General features: G+C 38.8%; 1 protein-coding gene across 2 annotated transcripts in view; it reads left to right on the plus strand.

Moving 5' to 3' along the window:
• The first annotated feature begins 4,953 nt into the window (after positions 1 to 4,953).
• stag1a (STAG1 cohesin complex component a) overlaps positions 4,954 to 25,525 on the plus strand; it is a 38,284-nt gene continuing 17,712 nt past the window's right edge. The window contains exon 1 of one of the 2 annotated variants that reach the window (XM_067479406.1): positions 4,954 to 5,131. The gene's annotated coding sequence lies outside the window, so the exon portion shown is untranslated. Of the gene's footprint in view, positions 5,132 to 24,115; positions 24,175 to 25,525 lie in introns of those variants that run through there. The other variant, XM_067479407.1, reaches the window with a different exon arrangement.

A 25,525-nucleotide genomic window follows, 5' to 3' on the forward strand; every position in this document is an offset into this window, starting at 1 on the left:
TTCATTCATGTCTCAGTGTGCTATCCACCACAGCATCGTGTAGAAGAGATTTCATGCTTTGACAAAATGTCCACTATGAGACCAGTCTACTGAACAACGCATGCTGTCCACCAATCAGAACATTTACTCAAATCCATCTCTTCTATAATAACTGTATTTTCTTTGCAAACTGAGTTTCTAATTAGAATTTGTTAAATTTGTACAAAGGCAGCACTATTATGAGATAGTCCAATAAATGTATTAATTGGTCACTTTGGACAGTAAAGCAGTGAGTGTGTTAGCAGTTACCAAATCACAGTACATAACCAGCAGACGCCATGAAACTTATTTTACATCTGGTTTCATCTTTAATTCCTCAGTGGCTACCTGTGTTGCTGGGTTGTCTGTCTGCCATTTGGTGCCGGGGCAGGTAGAGTATTGATTTGTTTAGTTATTTTTTTAATGAGGTTGAAACAAACAATTAGCCAGTGGTGAAAATGTTAAACCGTAAAGCCGAGGGGAGTCGGGCAATGATAATTGTGGGTTTCCCTCTATGAACAACACTTTTATATTATTATATTTTATATTATTATATTATTATTATTTCGCGATGTGAAAATATAATATAAGTGCAAAAGCGACACTCATCACACTGCACGTTTAAAGCTCTGAGGTTCCCTTCAAAGAACTAGGTTTATTAGCACAATACAAATCTGAGCCTTGGTAATTAAATAAAAGCGGAGCACTTCTGTCAGATCAAAGGTGTCGCAGTGCACTCAAAATCCAGTGTCTATGGTTAGAATATACTTGAATGAGGCAGCGGTTATGCTGTTCATATTTCAGACATTTCTAGGATAGAGCTCAAACACGACCCTGCTTCATCTAATTTAGAAAACAGCATTTTTTTCCATACTCTCAGGAGCCCAGTTGGCCCTAAAAATCATCAAAAGTGCTACGGCAATCAGACCTGTAACATGTAACTCAGTTTACAATCACAACCAGGGGTGATGTTTTCACATGATTGCCCCAGAAAAGGCACTTCAATGAGCAGCTAATAATGAGTTTAATGTGAACAAAAAATGTCACTGTGACCAAACACAGCAGGGACAGAAAAAGTTAATTTGATCGTGTTCTGTTCTGTAATGGGTCGGTTCCTGGGGCTTTTGTTACACTGGCCGCACTCCTCACACAGATCCATATTGGTGTCATTTATCTCACTACTCTTTCTTTCTTTCTGTCTTTCTTTCTATGTATTTGCTTTTGGCCATATCTCTTAGGATGAGAGGGAATGTCTAGTGTTTCCATGGTTACGGTGAATAAGAGTAGATAGGACTGGGCTATCTGGGGCACTGTTTAAATCCCACCAACTACTCTGTCGTCAGGTTTTTGGAATAGGTTCATCATATCCAAACTCGAAGGAGAAGCCTCCAGGGAGTGGTTAGTGATTTGCTGTGATAGGAAAACGCTAAGTGAAGCAGAGCTAAGCTGACAACAGAGAAGAGGGGAAGGAGGGGGCAAATAAAGTGGAGAGGGGAGGGAGACGATAGCAGGATGAAGAGTGTTGGACTTTTTGATCATTTCATCAAGAAGCTTTCTGCGCCGTCTGCCTCTCTTGCTCCATCCCTGCTCAAGACTAACTAAATTATAGAGTATGGTGAAGCACAGAGTAGCAGCTGAAAGGGAAAAGGCGACTTTGAGTAGCCTAAATTTGGGTTACTTCCTGTGTGAGATGCAGACTAAATTTGTTTTTCCCCTCCTCTGCCTCCTTAATGGATAGTCTCTCTTCATTTCTCACCTATTCTCACACACTTTAAGGCACAGATTAACATATGCAGGATGCATCTGCCAATTTCACACTTGTTTAACACTCGCAGCATTGTAATTTGCAGTCTGTACATGTAGTATTACTATCCATGGAAATTACATTTACATATCTCATTAAACAGTTTGATGAACAGCTTGGTGATTTCAAGAACAAATAAACAAAGACTATTTATTGAGTTAGTATTCCTATTCCTTAGCCGATTACATGGGTTGTTTTGGGCGTTGGTATTTATAAGCTACGAACAGGATGTCATTATTCAAAGCTGGGGTCCTTAGATGTCTGAGCACTTGTTCTCATTATAGCAAGAGCTGGTGAGAGCAGAAATAAGTGAACCACAACCGAGCACAGTGCTCATTCATCACCGGGCCTCCCCTGCATATGGAAAAGAGAAGCAAAAGAGACAGAAAAAGATAAGAGTTTAAAAAAATATACCTGCTGAGATTATGGTATAGATAAGGTGATCATCAGTAAAAACAAAAAAAAAGACAACAAGAAATAGATATGTCATACACTTTGCATTACCACAGTGGTGGAAAGGACTAGCTAGGGGACGGAAGTGAGGGGAATGGAGTCATGTGGGTGCAGTCAGAAAAGGGCATAAGAAGTTGTAAGCTTCTTTTTTAAGCCTTGGGAGTGAAATAGAACATGTGTACAGTTAGTCAACAGCCCCAGAGATGAGACAGCAAAGAATAAAACAGGCCATTACTGCTTAACTCACGATATGTCAAATAAGTGTGTTGCACTCTAAATAAAGACAGGGAGGTTTGAAATTAGTCCATGTAGCTTTCATCAAAGCACCTTCCAATCTCCTGTGTTTTCCCACAGATTAAGATGTTTATCAGAACTTTTGTCTATTGGAGTGATAACCCATAATTACCTGAATCTGAAAAGGTTTTGCTCTACCAACACAGTATCAGACAGCCTCAGTTTCCATGGTTACAGCCCCAGGAAAAGTTTTTCTATTATGGTGGCTGCTGTGAGTGAGCATGTTATGTGTGTGAATCCAGGTATGGCCAAGTATGTGCACGTGTATGCGGGTTTCTCTCTAATGCTGCTTCAAAACTCAAAAAATACAAACAACGAGAACATGTACATGGGGCCAGAATTTCTGATGCAAGGACTGTGGAAGGCTACTGGTTATGTAAGGCAACACTGCACCATGCATACTCAAAAAGTAAGGCGCAGTCTCAAGGTTTACATTGGCAATACAGTTGGAATAAATGTACGGGACAGGAGAATGAACAGCCAGACACTAGTTAATAATTGGTGGTAAGTAGTTTGGTGAGCTGTTGCCTGTTTAAAAACTCAGTGGTCCAATAACGCAGATCTAAACAATAATAGAATGTACAACTCCATTATTTCTGTTCATAAATGTATGTTAAGTTATAAACTGCTGTTGTATGCACTTTCTTCTATAGCTTCTTCTATAGCTAGTTTTTATAGAAGACAGTGTTAGCAATAAATGCATGGAAAAAAGTGAAATAAAATAAATAAATTTACTTTTTTGTAATATTTTAGCTTTATTATTGTGTTTCTCTTACTTTTTTTAATCCACACATAACCTGTGAAATGCTTTATCACACCAAATATAATGTATATTTGTCATGACAATATCTGAATGTGTGAGTGTGTGTGTGTGTGTGTGTGTGTGTGTGTGTGTGTGTGTGTGTGTGTGTGTGTGTGTGTTTGTGTGTGTGTGTGTGTGCATTTGTATTTTTGAAAAAAGCCACAGGGAGGGATCTGGCTGCAGCTTTTATGGCCAAGATTTGCAGTTGCTATGGCAAACAACAGTGCGTCTGTTGGACGTAACACCACTCGATATGTTTGTGTGTGAGTGAGTGTGTGTACACGTCACTGCCTTAGCTATTACAACCGTGCAGAAAAGAACAAACTCACTCACTCTCTCTCTCCCACACACATGCAGACACACACAGATGCAGGGGTTTTATATCCAATTATTGACTTTCAAGTGGAACTAATATAATTAACTAAAGCAATTGTTTTTCCCGTCCCATTTCTCTCTTTCTGACATTATCAGGCCAGCAAGCAGGAGTGAGCAATGTGAGAATATCCAGTCTCTGTAAATGGGTTTAAGCACGATCAGTTCCCAAATATCCAGCTCAAATACCTCATGGAGACAAATGGCCCAGGAGTTTGGCCACTGACTCATATTTCTTCTTCTCTTCCCAGGTAAAGAGACAAGAATGAAAAAGTATAACCCCCAGGTCAAAGGTCATCAATGCACTGACATATACTTTGCAAGTTGATTGACCACTTGTTACTCCTTACAACTAGTCAAATTAAAAAAACATTTTCTGCAACTATTTATGAAATAATTTTATAATTTCAGATTTTTGCAAAATCTTAATGGGTTGAAGCTACTCCAGTAAGGATTTTGGATGTTTTCCTTTATCATATAATGTATGATAGCGTCACCTATGGCACAAAAAAAAAAAATCCCATATGCACCATTCACTACTTTTTCTTGGACTAAATAATCAGAACCCACATTGATCAACACTTAGAATTTCTTACAGCTGTAGCTTCCCCTTTAATTTACATACAGTTGCCAGTTTATGAGGCACATGAAGTTATGTTGATGTTTAATACCTCCCAGTCACATCACAGGGGGTAGACAACATGAGTAAAATGCTGACTTGTTGCATAAACAAACTATTCCTCAAAAAATATAATTTTTATTAACTGTTTCAACAAAACTGAACCCTATAATCTTCATGAAGGCCTGATTTGGTGCAGGGCTGTTGAGCCTATAACCCACATATTCAACGTATCATGCTACTGTGTTCTTAACTTTCTATTAGAAAGGGATTTTGTGGTCTGGTTTATTATATTTTGACACATAATAGATGCATTATATTTGCATGTCATGCTTTAGCCATATCCCCGAAGTATCCACGCATCATTTGTGAAAATATAGATTTGTGCTGGACAAATGATAAAGACAAACAATAGTTGAGCAGAGAGAGAAGGGGTAGTCTCTCTGCTCATGTGCGCCTCCCCGTGAGTGCTGGGTTTGCGGGGTCTTACGGTCCCTCCCTTCCCATGCTCGCCCCCCGAGGCGCGTGTCCGCCGCGCCCCAGTGTGTCCGCCAGGGGGCAGCTGTGTCTCGGTCTGAGCCTGCGCCGCTCCCGCTGCATCACAGAGAGGAAAATACCACCAGATGGCGGTTTAGGATTGCTGCTCTTCTCTCAAGGCGCGGTTCGGCTCGCACGGCCAATTTTCAATATTAAAAAACGCCCGATATTAAAACAAAAATCGATTTATTATTTCGGCAGGCGATAATCGATTCGGCGATGGTCGTTAAAGGTGAGTGTCTTGTGTTTTTGTCGTGTTTTGTGTGGTGGGAAGGGAGACGGAGCACAGATTAAAGATGGTGGACACAGACAGGGAGGACTGGTTGGATGGGGGATGGGCGCTAGCGGCTAACGGAGGTGAATGTGCTTTCTCTCTCTTCCTTCGGTTACATTATAGCCTAGCAGAGCCATTAGCTTGCGAGCTAGCCCCCGAAATTCGGCAAGACAAGTTGCGCGAAGGGCAAGTGGCTGCCGCTGCACCGGCCTGTGTTGCCTTCATTTTGCACCCGACGCTGGAGTTTGTGCTGTCAACAAATAAAGAGTCATGCGGTGTGACGTGTTTTTTTTCCCTCTATCTTTGCAAAGCAGCATTGAGCATCACCTTCTCTCGTTGCACAGCCGTATAACGCTCGTACAGTGTTGCCCTCCTGCCGTGCGGGGCTTTATTTGCATTGGCTTCTCATCAGCTCAAATGCTCTTTGCCACGTTGTTGCTGACTTTGTTGTCATGAAGCCACAGTAGTTGTGCTGTTTGCATACTCCGTTCTACTCTCCCCGTGTCAACATCAGCATCCCAGCTCTTTCTTGCCTTGCAAGTTTTCTGAGTAGTGGGGACTTTTTGCACGGCTAATAATCAGGCTGCAGCCTTAACGCACGGCAACACGTGGATGTTTTGTAATAACGTGTGTGGACAGTTTGAGGCTGGTGCATGTTTAACAACATTATTATGGCGCTACTTTTCTCTTTCCCGCCCCCCTTCTGTGCGGGAAACAGGCAAGACTGAGCGGGGAAACATTTGGGGGGGGGGGGGGGGGGGGGGGGGGGGAGATGGGCTCCACCAGCCAGCCCTACAGGTTTGAACGGGTTCCAGTTCTGGCTGCCCTCCCATGTTGACCTATGTAAAGTTCACCCTGTGCAGTGTAGTTACTGGGTGGTCAATAGCGGGTCAGTGCCTCCTGGCAGCGTGCACGAATCTTAGATTGTTGCATAACTGCTTTGTTTACAGTCAGCCAAGTGATTTCTTATCCAGGCCGACTTGTTAGATCACTGTCTGCAGCCCGCATGTCTTCTTTATCACTCGGTGTTTGTAACACACAGTGCACAAATCACATTTCATCAAGTTTAGAAATACATGTTCCACATTGTGAACATGCTACTGCATATATTGATGAAATGCACATACACTTTTATTACTGTTGTTATTTTTTAATATATGACATGTATGTATCTGCAATGTCTAAACTCTTACAAAATGTTGTTATATTTTGAATAAACACACATTTCGATAAGTGTATTCTAAAAGCCCATGTAAAACATATAGAACTGTTTTGGTTTAGTAGTGTTTAGTAGGTTCAAAAAGTAGACATTTCATCTTAAGTTGCATCTAATCTATGTGAGTTTAATTGAGGTGGTGGAAAGAACAAAATTCTGCATTGTTGTCCATGTGAATATCTTTCACAATATCAATACACCTAATCATATAATTATTTTATTTAAAATTGGCAGAGCAATTAAGTGTTTCGGTAATTGATAAATGAGCCGATATTAATGTGTTTGCAGATCTGTTGGGTGTTTGTTTGTTTGTTTGTTTTTTTTTTTTTGACAAATTCAGTATTTTTGTATCGCTAATTACTTTGCAATATTACAAAGAAAAAATGAAAGCTACCTCATTCTGAACAATTGGGCAAAATTGTTTTGCTAGTGATTTATGCTTTTCATTAAAAGTCTCTGTATTTCTTAGTACTAGCATTATATATTGGGTTTAGTTTTCATTAAATAACCATCCATATTTATACTCTTATTCGAGGTTGTTATGGGAACACTGAGTCCTATTAAAAACTAAAAGTGAATGTGATTTGCATAAATGTATTTAACATCATTCTTCAATGTTGTCAGCCAAGTGCAGCAGGGCATGTACTATTGGGCAATATTACTACAGTGTGTCTTGTTTTGTATCTGTTTGGTCAATTGTAGGTTAGCCACTTTTCTTCATGCATATAATTTGTTTGGGCAGCCTTTCCAGAGAGATCTGCTCCCAACCTAAGATGTATTTTAGTATTCCCTTTCTTTAAAAAGTTTTTATTAAATGTAGCATGTGGGTATTTATATAAAAAAGATTGGTTGCAGCGTTGCATGTCTGTGTAAAATGAAAAATTGTGCTAATTAGATTAAACATTTGGTCAGCATTTTGAAAACGGTTATTAATTGGAAATATGTTGCATCATTCTGTGCATCTTCTGGATCTTTGGGTGCTCACCTCCCACACACTCTATGCATGCACTTTCTCTCTCACACACACACAGTGCTCTTTGTCTTCCGTCATGTAAAGAATCACAGGGCTCATGTTTTGATACCAGAGTGCAAAGTTGTTTTGCAGAAGTGTTATACTTTTTTATTTTTTATTTTTAATCAAGGGAACCATGAAGACTAAAGCCAGTTGCTGTAGTTCTTGGATTTACCGAAATAAACAGCACAGTTGTAATGCAGACATCCACCGAACATGAAAATGGTTTGGCTGCCAAGTTGTTGGTTTAAGTATCTCCACTTTCATATGAATGTGTGTCGAGCTGGTCTAATGCCAAATAAAAGTGCACTGTGCTATTGTTTGTTGCATAACTTCTTAATGTTATAAAGAACTTGCTATTGTTTACACCTTTAGATAACACTGAGGGTTAACACAAATGGTGAACAACCCTCTCCCTCCTTCCTCTAGCCCTTGAATTGCTTGGCTCTTTGCTCTAGCTCTTCCCATAGAAATTCTCTAAAGAGCTGAGAATCATAATGGTTCTCATTAGAAGGATACACACATAATCTTTGTTTTTAATTCTAGTACTAATGAACAGCAATGAATATATAACGGGCATTTGTTTTGAGGAGAATTGGTTTTAGGCAGCTTCATCCAAGAAAAGCAAATGGATGTCCATATGTTGCAAAGCACATTGACCATGTAAGTATATCTTAATGTTGGCAAGATACTACATGTCACAATTATTGTAAACATAAAAGTATTATGTCAAAGAATCCAAATGGAAACGGCAGACTGAAGAATGCTGTTTGATAGTAACTAAGCCAGAGGTTTGATTGCTCGATTGCATTGTGGTTTTTGTGAGAGCCATATGCCTATAAAGACCCGGCTCAGGAGATCATGTAATGGATTTGGCACCTGTCAGAGCTTGTTACACAGTGACCTTGATTTAAGATGTGTAGTGTAGAAAGAACAATGTTTTCTATTTGTATTGTTTTTAGACCAGTCAAGGGAATGGAAAAGAAAACACGTCAAATCTTAAGTCTGTGTTTTAATAAAAATGACACATTTAAGTACTGAAAGTAGCTGAATTGAATCAGCATGGATCATAAACTGTAAAGTAGTTTGTACACAATATTGATTATGTGTATGATTTTGCCATATAATAAACGTATATTGTATTCTTAAATTGGACAAGCATGTGAATATTACACTTCATTTCCTAAAGTGAAATGATAGCGGTCCGTTTTGTGTGTGTGTTTTTTATGCTTTTATTACAATGTGGTTTCCTGTTGTGCAATTAGCTGCATTGCTGTTGTCAGACCTGTTCATAGTCACTTCTCTTGGGAGGGAAGCTTATGTTAAGTCTTGCTCGCCCCCCGAGCATTTAACTGCAGACATTAGACAGGTGTAAGCTTTCAGTTCTGACTGGTTTTTAAAAATGCATTACAGTTATACAGAAATCTCCAGCACCATTTAGTTAAATATTCATTGCTCAAAATGTCATGCACGGTCTATGACAGCATGCTAGTATGAGTATTGGCCAAAAGAAGAAATTGTGTAAACATGGACATATAAGAGAGTACAATGTCTTTAATAGTTCTGTCCAAATTTTTGAATTTAAAGAGCTGCACAGTAATCAGTATCAACCTGAACAGCTGGCTGGAAGATCATTTCTAGATATTAGTGAGAAAGACACCGGACTTCCTGCTAAATGCACGCTACATGCTTAATCATTGCATGACCAAGGTTGATCTTTCATTCCATGGGTAAAAGTGCTATTCATCTTATAATGCAAAAAATTAGTAAGCTGAGTAACTTTGTTCTGAGGCTGATTGGAAAGGAAAAATTAGAAGTTGTCAGGAAACACTGTACAGTAAGAATGCAGTTTTGACATAATGATAGGTCAGATAACACAATGAGAAGCAACTTCATTTCCAGCACCAAACAGGAAACTAAGTCTTTACTCAGCTGGTGTTTAAAACCATACTGTTATTCAGTTGTCAGGTTTAGCTGTAATAAGAATAGGTGTGGCACGTAACATGTTTGTGTGTGTGTGTAGAGGTGTTTTATGTCTCCCTGGTGTTTCTACATGGCTCAGATGTTAGGCTCAGCAAGCTGGCGCACAACTGTTTGCTGATGCAGCCAAGCTATTGATTGGCTATTACTGGTTTTATAAAGAACCAAAAATGGGGGGAAATGGCGTTGAGGCTTTTCAACTTCCAAGAGCCCATTTCAGCTGAAAACATTTATTAAAAATAACAGTGTCTCATCTTGTATTTGTCTGCAAAGGACTTGAACAAATACTAGTTTCAGCATCACTATGTGATAATTGGGTCCTCGTATAACTTCCCTACGTGCATATTGTCACAAACATTTACTTAGATACTTTTCACTTTGAGACTCTTCACACACGTGTGAATATGTTCTTGTATTTCAGTACATTGGAATTGCGAAATACTGTAGCTTTGACTTAACTGGATTAATGTGACAGTTGTTGGTCACATTGTAGATGCAGGTTTTGCCTCAGAAAATGGTATTATTGAAGTTTAAAGAATGGCTGGGTGATACAGGAAAGGATTTTGTCTTTGTTTTCATATCAGTGGAAAATTAATATTATATGATTCAAGTTTAACTCAATTATGCTTTACTTAAATATGGTGAGAGAACTTTTTGAAGTACTTGTTACTTGATGCCACTTGCCAATATGATATGTTTTATACTGGTGGTGTTTCTGCTTTAGGACATTGAGCTAATTCTATGTGTTGGTTCAGGTTTCTGACATAACTTGCAGATCACAGATGCAGATCACAGATGTTCACATTTGTTGCCAAACCATTTCCAAATGTTAAAGGAAGCTCTTTTTTTCAGAAATAACACTTCCTTTTCTTTCTGTGGGCTAATGCGAAAAGCCCATGTTAACAGCATGTATAACATAACAAATTTTTACCATTATTATTTATAATTTTCAAACCATACGTTATGAAATGAGGCGTGGGGATTCAATGGTTATGGCATCAGGTTGGGATACAGGAGGCTGTGGAAGCCCGCCCCCACCTGGTGTGGCACCGCCCAGACACCTTGGTGCTGGTCCTAAGCCCGGATAAAAAATGGAGGGTTGAGGCAGGAAGGGCATCCTGCATGAAAACACCTGCCAGATCAACATGCTGAAAACATTCGGCTATGGCGACGCTTGCTGGGACAAGGCGAACGCCGCTGATCTTGACACTATACATTATGCAAACATGGTACAGCTGTAGTTTATTGACCATTTATACGTACAACTCAAATAATTTAAACAATAAAGGGGAGGTTTTGTCAACGTATATTCCCCAGTGCATTTTGCTGCTAATATTAGGTTAATTTTACATCATCCAAAATTACTGGAATTTTAGATATAATGCAGTATTTTCTTTTTCTCTTCTTTTTTTTTAACCAAGGAAAAGACTTGAATACCTTGTGTACCATTGGCTGCAGCCATAAAACAAATGCATGTAAATTCATGGAAACAGCACATAAATAACTCAGTGATCATCATTAGTTTGAGTGTTAACATGATCTGTTATAATATGAATTTGGGTGTGTTTGGGTGGATGTTTTGGTGTGTGTCGTCTGCTTTCTTCTGTTAGGGCAAGTTTGTGAAGAGCTGCTCCCGTCTGTGTCTGTTGATACTGACAGCAGTTCATTTTTACCCCAGCTTTAGACGTGAACCTTATTAAAGACTAAGCCTCAGACAGACGACTCAAAGAAAACACTGCCACCAGCACTTAACTTGCACTGAATGCCGGAGAGAGTTTAAGGTGGTGTGAACAGTGAACCTTTGTGTCAACTAGCAGATGTAGGTGTCTGTACATTCACTTTTTTATAAGGTACAATTGCAACAAAAGACACAATGGATGAAGTTGCTTGAAATTTTGTTCTTAATCCCTTATGTTGCATTTATAAGCAGCTTCTAAACATTAACTTAATGCTAATTATATACTGCATTTTGTTATAGCAGATGTAAGGACAGTTTAAGTGTTTATTAACTAATCTTAACTCTTTTTTTTTTTTTTTTTTTTGAAGCGTTATAAGTAATGCTAGTGTACAAAATAGCTAAGACAGTAAAAATAAAACTGTACACAACTGCTTAAAGTGGTTGTTTTAAAGATATCAATACTTGAAGCTGCAATGAGATCCTCTGGCAGTCTGTTCTACTAGCTCACAGCATAAAAAAACCGCTTCACCAAATAGTGTGAGTTTGTCAGTTTCTTAGTTTCTGGGTGGAAAGAATTTCTCTTGGAGCCCTGGCAAACAGTTTGGCACTGAAGTGAAAGTCCTGGATTTATATTAGCATTGATTGAGAGATGGGAATTGTATCTGTGTGTCAACACCAGGAGTGTAGGTTATGACACATTATTGATCTTTTCGTGCAGTATTAAAGTTTGCCTCCAGTTTCAAACGCAGATTAATATTCTGCTTATGGTGTCTGGAGGGGGATATGTAAATTCTCACCCTTGCTTAGGAAGCATTTGTCTTGTGTTTAAAGTAGCCAGATGTAAATTTGGCATTAGATCAGACTCACACAGCCTTTTAGGTGTCAGTTCTGAAAGTGAGGTTAACAACCAGCTTCAAGAAACTGTAAATACCACCTCCTTAGCATCAGCTGTGTCAATTTGTTTCTCAGCGGTCAGTGCTTTCTTAATATTGATCCACTAGCCTGCGCCAAATCAATTCTATAGCTGTACAGAGTGGAAATTAAGTAGTAGCAAACCGACAGAAATGTCAAAGTGAGCTGCTAGACACGGTTCCTTTGTAAGTCTAGAATTTGCCGGTCCTTTCATTGGAAACAAAGCTCACATCCAAAACAAATAGTCTCACTAAGGGACGTCTGAACAAACATTAGGTCTAGAAAAGTGTTTTAAAATGCCTTGGATTTATGATTAGGTTAATGTTTAATGTTGGGATTGTGAAAACAAATTGTGTCTAGTGTACATTTTTCCACTGAGGAGGGATTTAGTGGAGATGTGACAGACTAGATTTACTGATGACACATTTGTTTTGTTCATTTCCCTGCATGGAGATGTCATTAGTTAAACCCATCTGCTCTTTTGGCCTCTACACAGGGGATTAGGGGGATTTAATGCCCGCACTGACTGACTCTCTAACAGATTATTTACACATAAACCCCCTTTCTTATTCCCGGCTGACTGAAAATTCAATTTCTGGCATCATCCACATGTAAACCAAATAGTCTGACACAGTATGAGAAAAACCTGCTGCACACTGCTTTCTAAAGCTGCTAAAATTACAGTCAAGAGTTGGTGCAGCAGCTGATGGCCTCAGCATAATTTCCATTTGACTGTTTTGATTTATTGTTGTAAATTCATTGATTTGGTTTCATAAGAAGGACATACATATCCTCATATCAGTCATATTTGATTTACTTATTGAAGCGGTGTATGCGTTCATCACACACTGGTTCTGTTGCCTTTACTGTGCTGAGACACTGAAAAGATGGAAATTAACTAATTAAAAACGCCACTTTTATTGTAGTCCACACATCTGTTAATTAATACATCTGTCTGTTCGTCCCATTTATATAAATGCAATATCTCAGCGATGCCTTGAAGGAACTACTTCAAAAAATTTTCACTTGGGCTCCCGGATTTTCTGATTAGATTTTGGGGGTCAAGGTAACTAACCTCTTGGTTGTCAATTTTTGTGAACACTGTCAGAAGAATGCCTTGAGGTAATGCACAATTGGTACAACTAAGAGGACTCGATGATTAGACTGATTAGTTTCACAGGACCACTATGTGCTTCCATCTGTCCCTTCTGTTCATCTCATTCTTGCGAACACTGTATCAAAGGAAACGCCTGATGGAAATTCTACAAATTTAGCACAACTATCCACTTGAACCCAAGGATAAATTGATTTGATTTTGAAGGTCACAGGTCAGGGTCATTCAAATTCTTCCTATCCTCATCATTGGTATAGCTCAGAAACACCTGGAGGGAATTTTAATGCATCTCATAAAAACATGCATGAACTTATTAGAATGAGTCCAAGGTTAATGCTTCTCTTATTTTACTTGTTTGATTTTAAGTTTCATTCTAGTGTTAACATTCAGTCTCATAAAACATGAAACATTGTTCATCGCATCTTTCATCAGATGTCTTGTTTGTCCTATGAACAGCCAAAAACCAAAGACATCAAACTTACTTTCACAAAATTAACAAAAGCAGCAAATTATCCTGTTTAAGATGCATGAACAAGGTAGACTGGTTTGGGTTTTGTTCATTTTTATGGCTTTACATACAACTATTACACTCTTAAGACAAAACTGTTGTACTTGTTCAGTATTAACATTTTATAAAAGACATGGGCAAGTAAAGATTTATCAAAGCTGCATGTTTCTTTAATTTGACAAATCCTTTAAAGGATTTGTCACAGCAACACTCTGTCTCTCTGTCTGACTGTTTTAAAGCCCAGAACAAACATCGCCCAGTAGACAAAGCCAATGTGAATTTTTCAGCAGGTTAGGTTTGTATCAAAACATTATTTAACCCCTTTCTCTGAATGCTGTTACTTGCTGTTTTCTTTTAATATTTTCCTCTTGTTTTTCTTTCATTTTGTGTCAGACACCTGGCTGAGATTTACACGCTCTGTCTCCCTAAAGAACTGTTTTAAATCAGCCATCTGCTTTAGTCAAAGCTTACAAGCTTCATCTTCTTCTGATTCCCTCACCCTCACTCTGTATCTGAGCAGTCATTATTGCCCTCAGCTGCCAGTACTTTAGTGCTATGTAACAGCATAACAGCCCCCTCTTTTTGCCTTGACATCTGCATGCTTAGATTAGCAGGCTTCTCTGGCTGCGGTGATATCTTCAGTGATCATTAGGAAGTAATAATGGCAGTGAGAGTGAATAGCCTCTGCAAAGGGTGTGTGTGTCACTTTGTGTGTCCTGCCCCGTCCTCTCTCTTTTTTCCTACCCCCCATTTGAAGTCACTATGAGGCTGACTGGAAATCTGGGCCAAGGTGAGAGGAGGAGGCCAGATAGATGAGAGGAACAAATGAGTGTTTTCTCCTCCACTCCCTCCCCCTGCTGCTACTCTCACCCCCTTTCAGAACTGCTGTCACACTTTTTTCTTCCCTCCCCACCTCCTCCTATGTGCCCCCTGCCCCCCCCCCTGCCCCCCCCCCCCAATTTTCCCCACCTTTTCTCTCCTCACTCTCAGGGCTCCATTTTACATCAGTTGCAGCCAAGCAGGCAGCCATTGCCTCTTCTATGTCTTATCCTTCTTTTGAAAGCTTCTACACAGTCTTGCTCTTTTTTTTTTCTGATGATCTATTTATCCTGAATTCACAGTAGTGGTTCTCAGGAGATGGGAAGAAAATCTATTTTTTAACAGGGATGTTATCAGTTTGTGCAGTTCACACAGCATCCGTTCCCTCCCCTCCTCTTTGCTAAGATCAGGCTTTGTGCACTGCAGAGAAAGAGCCTACAGTAGTTTGTGGCAATAACAGATGACTGTGTGTGTGTGTGTGTGAGAGAGAGAGAGAGAGAGAGAGAGAGTGTGAGTGAGAGACTGTGTCTGAATATGTAACTTTTTTTGTCAGACGGTTAACCTCCCATGTGACATAATCATAATCTGGTTAAGCCGGACGGCCACAGTCAGCCTCAAGGCTGTTCTACATTATAAGGCCAAGGCTCTTTGGTTTCACTACGTATGGAGGCTGGCAGTATGATAAAGTGCAAATATTGCTTTGGCGGTTCAGGTTGTAGAGGTGGCCCATTGGGAACAATTGTGGTTCACTGGCTCTGATTGGCCTTCACAGTAGAGGTGAAACACCCTCGATAGGAACTTGCTGATTTTTATTTTCTTTTTCTTTTTTTAATTCCAATCTTTGTTAGTTTTAGGACATTTTATATGGTTGTTGTGATGTTGATTGTAAGTTGAGTTTCTGCATTTCTTTACAGAAAAAGGTAAACATTACACCTGTATTCATCACAAGTGGTTTTGTCTTGTAATGTAATTAAAGATAATAGTGTAGTATGCCTATAATCACGACTGATAAACACAGCTGAGATTCTTTATAGACCACCATGTTTGTTCTCTTTGAGACCTTGCTCAGCACCTCACTGTGAGACCTTGCTCAGTTTTTTGAGAACCAACATTTTGGTTCACCTTAACCACATTCATAATGACTTACCCTCAGTAGGAACATGTTTTCAGTATGAAAGCTCTTTAAAAGCCACTGTATAAAACCTGTTCAACACCAAATTGCTGAGGCAAAGGTTACGCAACTAGCAAATGAACATATTGGAGCACGTAAATGGTGAAGCGCCATATTTTCTTTTAAGAGTTGGTGGAGGTCAAAATCGGGCAGAAAAGAGGGCAAGAAGTAGTAAATTAGCAACTTTATCAACAGGTTAACAAAAGGGAGGAAAACAGAACAGTGTGAAATAAGTGCAGGAAACACAGCACATGTCAGAGGAGGTGGCCCATACAACCACTAAACTTACTGAGGCAGAAAAAGTGAGTGGACTAGTCACAGCTGTTGCAGTCTGTGTCACCACAACATGTACTCACATTCTTGGAGAGGTGCATGTCAGGCAGTGGCACAGAGGTCTGCATGGAGTCCACAGTTATGCAGAACCTACCCTTCAATGTACTGAGTTGCCCTTGAGCGAAACACTCTTGTAATGCAGGTGTTGTGGTTGTGTGGATCAGTAAAGTCCATGCAGTATAATTTTAAGGATGAATGATTACCTACGGTTGACAGAATTTTCAATCTATATGCCTGCCTTGTGTAAGTTTTCAGATTGTGCAGAAAGGCACGTGTTTCAATTATTCTTCATCTTGGCTTTTAAAGGCTTTGACATCACTTTATTGCCATTTTAATTTGAGTTGGCAGCTGCTGGATTGAATGCACTATCAAATTTAGTTGGAGCATCACCACATCTGCCTTCCTGTAGTTTATAAGAAAGAAATTCAACCTCACAGAATCCTGGGGAAAAAGTAGACTACATGTGCTTTAGGTTGAAAGGGCATACGGGGCATCCAGAAAGTATCCCAACACTTAACTTTGTCATATTTTGTTATGTTACAGCCTTATTTCAAAATGGATCAAACTCATTATTTTCCTCAAAATTCTACAAACAATACCCCATGATGACAACATGAAAAAATTTTGTTTGAAATCTTTCCAAATTTAAAAAAAATAAAAAATGAAATGTACGAATGGCCTTTGCCATGACACTCAAATTGAGCTCTGGTGCATTCTGTTTCCACTGGTCATCCTTCAGGTGTTTCTAGAAAGGGATTGGATTTTACCTGTGGGAAATTCAGTTGATTGGACATGATATGGAAAGCCATGCATCGACCCTCTGATCAAGGAAAGGGTACAGAAGAATCTCTGCAGCATTCAAGGTCCCATTGAGCACAGTGGCCTCCATCATCTGTAAATGGAAGAAGTTTGAAACCAGCTGGACTCTTCCTAGAGTGGGCCGACCGGCAAAACTGAGCGATCAAGAAAGAAAGGGCTTAGTCAGGGACGTGACCCGGTGAGAACCCAATGGTCAACCTGAAGGAGCTGCAGCGTTTCTCTGTGGAGAGAGGGTAACTGTCCAGGAGAACAACCATCTCTGCAGCACTCCACCAGTCCAGTCAGGCCAGTATGGTAGAGTGGCTAGACGGAAACCACTCCTCAGTAAAAGGCACAGGACAGCTCGCCTAAAAGACTCTCAGTCCATGAAAAACTGAATTCTGTGGTCTGATGAAATAAAGGTTAGACAATTGTGCATGCATGCCAAGTGTCATGTCTGGAGGAAACCAGGCACCGTTCACCACCTGGCCATTGCAATCCCTACAGTAAATCATGGAGGTGGCAGCATCTTGCTGTGCTGATGTTTTCAGCGGAAGGAACTAGGAGACTAGTCAGGATCAAGAGAAAGCTGAATGCAGCAATGTACAGAGACATCCTTGATGAAAACCTGTTTCTGGACCTCACACTGGGGCGACGGTTCATCTTTCAACAGGACAACAACCCGAAGCTCACAGCCAAGATAACAAGGGAGTGTACGGGACAACTCTGTGAATGTCCTTGAGCGGCCCAGCCAGAGCCAAGTCTTAAATCTGATTGAAACTCTTTGGAGAGATCTGAAAATGGCTGTGCACCGACGGTCCCCATCCAACCTCATGGAGCTTGAGAGGTACTGCAAGAAGAATGGGAACTAGGTGTGCCAAGCTTGTAGCATCATACTCAAAAGTATTAAGCAAAGGCGGTGAATACTTATGTACACGTGATATTTTCTATTTAAATTTTTGTTCATTTCTTATTTTGAATACATTTGCAAAGATTTTAAACTAACTTGTTTCACATTGTCATTATAGGGTATTGTTTGTAGAATTTTGAGGAAAATAATGAATTTGATCTGTTTAGGAATTTGCTGTAACAAAACAAAATGTGGAAAAAGTTAACTTCCTGTTTCTAGTTGGTTAATGTCAATGCCTGCTTTTGCCATTTAATGTTTCTCCTACATTTTTCACAGTGAGTTGCATTGTAGCTTCCAGTACATCTTTGTGCAGACTAGCAGACCTTTTTTACATTATTTCTTTTTATACCTTACGTAACAAACTGTGAAGCCAGGGAATATAGTAAACAAAACCAAGACTAATAATAAAATTGGTAATGTAAAAAAAAAAATAATAATAATTACACACAATTGTGGGCATGCATGAAAGTTAAACTCAACTGAAACTTTTTCGGTCTGTTTATGCTGTGATTACTTTATACATTTAAAACAGTAGAATATAATTCTGGCTGGCAGCCTGGTACAGTGCTAGTGAGAGATACTGTCCAAATCTGAGCAAAGCAGAGTGAGAAATTGCAAGTTTCAAGCATAGTGGTTAGAAATGGGACATGGACATTTCACCCATATACTTGTGCTCAATAGCAACTGATTTTTTGTCTGACAATCTCATCAAGCCTATAACTAATACAATACTTTGAGTTAGGCATAAGCCTTAAGCTTGAACTAAACCAGTTTTTCATTTTGGATATGTGAAATTAAAGTTATAACATAAACAATTGCCTAATAGAAATCTGAAACTGGAGTTTTTCCAATTAAGAAATGCCATTGCAGATACCCATTTTTTTATTGTGTTATATAAAATTGACATTGTGGATATCAGAAATTGAAAGCCCAATACACATGAATGCTAATGTGTATCATTCATTCCCGATACAGAATGACATTGTGGCTATCGGAAATGACAATTATATATATGATATAACATATGAAGAATGTCACTGTGGATATCTCAAATGTTCTTCACTAGAAAAAACTGAATTACAAATCTCCAACAGATACCCAGTCTAGCGATTCCATGTTAAATCTGCTTGGCATATTGTGTGTATTGATCACCACAATCTTAGCTTTCGCATTTCCTTATTTTACCTCGTAGTATGAAGACCTTTTCTGCAGGGCTGTAACAGGTTAAGAAATGAATCCAAATGACAAACATCCTGTAAGATCAAGCTGTTGGAGAAATTGTTTTTCTGTGAACCACAAAGACTTGAATCACTGTATTATTTTTAGCTGGGTACATATGAGAATAATACCTGACTTTTTAAGTGCATAAAAAGCTGTATCTTGATTAAGCGCTGCCCTTTTAGGTAATAAAAAGCAGCTATTAAAAATGTTCTGTTTGTGAGTTACAGTCCATCTCTCTATTCAGCTCTGAAAGATGCTTACACTTTTCCATCAAAATGTTTCCCTCTTTATGATTTTTTTCCCCGTTCTCCTCGGATTTATTTTGCACATGTAAACTGTGAAACATGCTGTCGATTGCAGTCAGACACCAGCCTGTAGAATAAGCACTTCTGAAAATGTTGTCGATGCTTGGTATGAAAAGCAGAAAGGTCTGGGATGGATGAAATATTTAAAGTTGGCATGATTTAACAATCATAATTTTGCTTGGACCTTGTTGGCAGTGCAACCCCACAATGGTAAAACTGAGCAGCTCATTCAGAGTTGAACTGTTGGATGTTGGCTACTTGCCAGGGTGTTTTGTAGAACAGAGAAGTCGTCTGATTTAGCGGTTTTCTTCCAATGGTTTGTGATTATAGGCATACTACACTATTATCTTTAATTATAGAAGTACATCATACGTCAAAACCACTCGTTGCCAGTCAGTGCTGCTAAGCACTTTCTTTAGTGCTGCTCCCTTAATTATATTTGTGTAGCAGCTGACAACATTATACTGAGTCTTACAAGCATAAAGCATATGACCTTGGGTAGGTTATTTAATGAAATTCAAAGTATAAAATTTGAGTGAAGCTGCTGGAGAAATTACCCTTTGGAGGTGCTGAGGTTCTTCATACTTTTGTGAGGACATAACCCAATTTTTGTGCACATTAACCACACAGTATAAAACCACAATGCCCTTTTCAATACTTAAGCTTTCGTACAGATTAAACATAATGTGTTGCTAATAGTCCAAAACCAAAAGATATTTTGTTAACAGTGACATAAAATGGTGAATAGCGGCGCTTTTTTCAAGTATGGGAGATGACAAACACTTCACAGAAGCAACCGAGGTAATCCACAGAACAAGCAGTCAGAGCTTTGAGCAGACTAGCTTCTCTCAATTTGTTTTCCAGCTGAGAACTACACAGAAAAATGTGATTGTAGGTTATTTGTCTCACTTCAGGTGCTGCGATGAATACATACTCTATTTGACTGGAGGGCTGTATAGTATACAGCCAGGTGTTCAAGGCAGTTACACACATCTTTGTATATTTTTTTATAGGTTTCTCCTCTGGCATTTGGGGGAAACCTCTAATTAGGTTCTGATAAACATCAGCTTCCTTTCTTAGGATTCTTATATACTTATTCAACATAATATAGTCCATAGCAGTTGTTTTTCTGTGATGTCAACATTATATTTGCATTTCCTTTCTAAGTTTATGTGCATTTAGGGCATATTGTCAGATTGACCCTCTCATTTTCAAGTCATTAGGTTGTCATTTAGGTCAATTGGGCTACAAAGATTCAATTTAATTATATCAATTTAAATCAATCTATGTCAAATGAGTTTGCTGCCCTTATGCACCCAGCATTCACCCCTTACATTGCTGCAGTACTCTTCAGGGATACACAAGAGATGAGTTAAGAGCTGAGACCTTTCTCTCTGCATTTCCCTCATAAACCTGTATAAAGTATGGTGGTTAAAGTAAGCTAAAAAAAAACACAGTCTGCCAGAGAAATTAGGCTACATGGTCTAGTGCTACAGATAACCGCTGATTTGGTCCAAATTCTCCACAAGCTGAAGGCATCAAGATAAGTGGTTTTTGAGAAAATAATGAAATGGTAAATTTCCATTGAGGAGAAACTGACTTCGTTAAGGGCCTGTATGGGGTATGTTGCTATGGAAACCAACCCCGTGCAGACAAACTCTTTGCTGGGATTAAAATCTATCTGCAAACGGTTCAGTTGATGAGTTTTTAATAAGTGAGTCTGCCAGATTATTGTGTAGACCCCGTTTAAAAGTAGCCACACACAGCAACCGAGCAAGGTGCTAAAGTTGATCCACTTCCGCTTGAACTCGATCTGACACGAGTTCATCATGTCAGTAGTGATAATGTACAGAGACTGGAGAAACAAAGTTAAGCAGCTTTTGCTTGTGCCTGTCAGTTAGGGCTCTGCAGAGTAGAACCTTTGCTGAGATTGTAGAAGTAATAAAAAGTCTGGCTCTCCTGAGTGATGTTTTATTTAAATTACAGACTTATTGTGGCAGTGTCATAAAAATAAATGCAATGAAAGTCTCAATGACAGGTGCGAACAGAATTAGTAACTTAAGAACAAGCAAAAATCCCTGTATTTTCTCATTATGCACTATGGTCCACAGTACACTAATTAAAAGTGTGAATATTTATATGTTAAGTGTCTTTAACCCAGTTTTCGAAGCCAGTCATTTTTCATGCAGTCCAATAAAAACAATTTTTCACTAGGCTGAGCAAGCGATGCCTTTGTGGCGATATATGTTTAAAGAGCCTGCGTGAATTCAGCTGGATAGAACGAAAATGGCATGTGAAAATAATTACTGACTTTTCTTCCAAACCCTGCGTTAAAATAATTCTTGTGCTCCATCAGTTTTAAGTTATGTTGAATTCTACTAGTAAAACTCAATATCAGTTTTTGGCTCTGTACAGCATACGACATCCTATGTTTTATTCCTGTTTTTGCATATGCAATGAAATTGTTATAAATCACACTGACACACTGAGTTTTTTAAACTTGAATGTTTGTGCCTTCAAACTTGATTTTCTATTTCTTTAAGGCAACTGAAGCACTGTAATATACACAAGGTTCATTTTGTTTTTTTAGTTCATTACCATGACAATGAAGCCATTGACTTGCAAACAGCCAGTGACTGGTTGACAAAACAGAGTGCAAGCCAGCTTTTCTACTGTGCAACTGAGTGAAACATTACAGCACTGTAGCTCATTGATCTCATTTCCATGATAATAGGAAATAAGTTATACGAGCATTATTTATTGGATTGTTTTTTTTTTTTTTTTACTTATGCCTTTCCATTTTTCATCAGTGTTTCACAGCTTTATCTAATGTTGTCATAATCCCACTTTTATAGTGCATATTTTCAGTTAGTAGATCCAGTGGGAAGTGTTAACACTCTGTGTTACTCACAGAGATACGACCACTGTCAAGTACTGACTATAGAGGCAGAAATGGCCCACAAGTTGGTTTTATTGAAATGAATGTATGAGCAACAATTGTTCTTTATAGTAATTGCTTTTTCTGTCTTATTATTGGTGAATCCTTGCATGTTTCTATCTCAAAGGCTACAGTGTTATAGCCCACAGTGTTGGAAACAGACTTACCACACTCGGGTCTCTGGAGATAATGGCCAATTATAGCAGATGCAGTACAGGCTATAGTTGCCTGAAGTATTGGTCAGTAGGGACCAACAGCAAGAATGTGTATATTTGGCTGAATGAGTATGGGTTAGCTGAGTTTCCAGAAAAATATTTGCTACTGCTGCATCTTTTTCCAAGAAATATACTTGGACACTATAAGACAGATGAAAAGGATCAGTTTGTAATCAGCTGTTACACTGCAATGCTTTAATATTTTAAACATTTAAAGGTGAAGTTTTAACGAAAAAGCAAGTGCAGTCAGCATGAGACATCAGCTTTATTTTGTGTTTGTAGCTGCAAATCTACCTTTTTATTGTTGACTTATTTCCTATGTATGTCACGTCCCCCATGCTGAGACACTTCTCCGCTGTACATGAAGGTTGTAACAGTGTTGAGCCCTGTAGCTACTGGCACCTTTCTTGCTGAAGTGTCACCGTGACAAGCGACACTGAATTATTACAGCATCACTTTATTGAGACTGACCCTGCATCTCATCTTTCTGTATATGGGGGAAGCGAAAAGAAAGAGAGATTTCTTTTGAATATCAACTAAATAATTAGGTAATGAGCTGTAATGGTTTCTGCAGTACCTTTATTAATTGGTATGTTATCTAATGTGAAACGGCATAGAATTATTTCATAAAGATCATTTGAATGCTGATGCTATGCTATTTTCAGCCCTAAAAATCTCTTTCACAGTTGAAGGATGTTAAGTGACAATGAGAGACATTTGCTTCTGTGAGAGGTGCTTTATAAAACCTGATTTATGGCTTTCTGTCAAGGTGTGTTGCCTGACTCACTATAAAGTCTTCTGGCACTGGAATAGATTTATTATTCTGAATAGGATTTCGCTCGTTGATTGTTGTAGCACCACTGCTTCACCACCTGCCTGCATCATACATTATCTTGTCAGGCCAAGCATTTGTTTTGTTTTTTTTAATTGTAAAGGACTAGATACTTTGCAGTTAATGGACAGTGTAATCACTGAAAGATTAGTCTTTTTTATATATATTGCTTCGTTTTTACTACCAATAAAGTATGCTTAATGAAACTTGGTAGACTTTTGTGCTGTGATTTATAGTACTGTTTTGCCGCTTACCTCAAAACCATCATGGCAGAAAATAAAACATCAGCTGCATTGGTAACTTTCCAGAGAGTTGTATAATCCTGTCTGTGCCCTGTTTTGGTGTCTAATTACCTTTTAAACACAAACACGTTATCCCAACTCAACTTGCCAGACAATATTTTCACCGTCTCACTAGGGCATAAAACAACACAGCTCCTTGTGTTGTTTCAACACAGAGCAAATGTCTGTGCGAATACAGTCTGAAGGTGCTGATCTAATCTAAACTGAAAATTCCATGTGCATTCATGTGTTTTTGTTTGAACTTTTATCCATCTTTCTTCACGGATTGTGATACAGTACCATTTTTAATGTACATTTGGAGGTGAACACCTACCTTTACATCAGTACAAATATGTTACACAGAGAGAAACTTTGAGCAGTGCTGGATGTCTCTTGTTAGTCTGTTGAGTCACATTTCATGGAGCCCTTATTGGATCTGAAAGTCGTCCCGTTATGTTCTGTTCTGCTCTCCCACCCTCAACGTGGTCCCTCCTGTCTCTGCTCAGCCAATCAAATGTGCCATCACCGCCGGGCTTATGACCCACGCCAGTTGCCATAGCAACGCCGGCTTGCCTCCTAGAGAACATGTCATGCATGTTAAGTGGTTCTCAGATGTTCACTCGTTGTCTCTCACACTTTTTTTTTTTTTAAAGTAGACACACACTCACATAAATACAGACACATGGACGATGAAGTGACTCGACAGACCACAGAGAGTTTACATGAGGATTTATTTTAGCATCTCTGAGGCAGCACTTGTAACTACATCTTCTAACCTCTGCTCTGATTTGTTTGTGTGTTTAAGCTGTGACTGCTGTTACATGCTGAATATTTCACCACTAAATGTATTTCTTACCACGTGTAAGAAAAAGTGCTAAAGTTTTCGTGCCTAGAATGCGTATGTATACATAGCTGGCACAAAGATGTGTCTTTTACTAATCTAGTAACATATAAAGCAATATTACAATGTGATATTGTGAAAATTGTGCCTTATTTTAATAGTTCTCGCACATCTAGCACTCATTGTGTATGTTTGGCAATAACAGGCAAAAGGATTTGTAGTTGTAAGATTTGGACATTATTACTACAAATGTGTTAACAGAAAAATGACTCATTACAGATGTACAGCACATAAAAGACAAGAAAGGAGAAGTAGAAAGAGAAAAGGAACTAAACCAGTGTTGGAGAATGATGAAATCCAATCGGAGTTAAAATTAGGGAATACTGCTTGTAACCATATCAAACCCCCTATACGAAGCATTTAAGGGGGGAATTACCCCCATTTTGCAAGATAAATTTCAGCATGCCTACCCAGTGCCTTCAGTGAGCTTCGAGTCTATAAGCCTCTAATAAGAATTTTTTTATTGCCTCATTTGACAAACCTATTTCAAAGCCAAACAACAAACAACCTACTAGCAGCATATAATTAAACTTCATTTTGACTTTTTATATGATTAGTAAGATGTAATGTTCCCAATATACCAGATAAGGTTTATTCGCATCGGCCTTTTTTATTCTGAGTTTGGGTTTGGGTTATTTTAGGTGAAGTTTATTAAAACTTACCGGGGCGCAGGCAGCCAGGATCCTGGTTGGCACCTTCTGAGGACAAATGTACACATGGTTCGTCTGTCACACCACTTGCAGTGTCATGGCAAATGTTTTAAAATGCTTGAACTAGAGAATTTGCCCGTCAACAGGCCATCTACAGCCCTGTTCCCACAATCAAACTTCGTTGCAGACAGGGGGTGTATTTGTGACTGGGCGAACAAATCTGATTTGGTGAAACAGCACAAGACATTAATTCTGTCCTGTGCAATTTAAATGGTTAATTTTCTTAATTCATGCACTGTTTTGTGTTGTGTTTTAATTTATGTAGAATATGAATGTGTTGGGGGGAAAAATATGTATTGAAGAACGTGGCCACCTTTGTGAAATGTTAACTTTCCTTGTGACGTCTTAGAGAGATGCTTTCGCACAAGCACTGACACTTGTCACCTATAGCTTTTCACTTGATCAACTGTCCTTTTGAACAAAATTAAAAAGACACAAATATTGTAGTCAGAAACCTGAGGTAGCTAACAATTGTCTGTAGAATTAGATAAACTACTG

This window comes from Channa argus, chromosome 16 (genome assembly GCF_033026475.1).
Source record: "Channa argus isolate prfri chromosome 16, Channa argus male v1.0, whole genome shotgun sequence".
In the NCBI taxonomy this organism is placed as follows: Eukaryota; Metazoa; Chordata; class Actinopteri; order Anabantiformes; family Channidae; genus Channa; species Channa argus.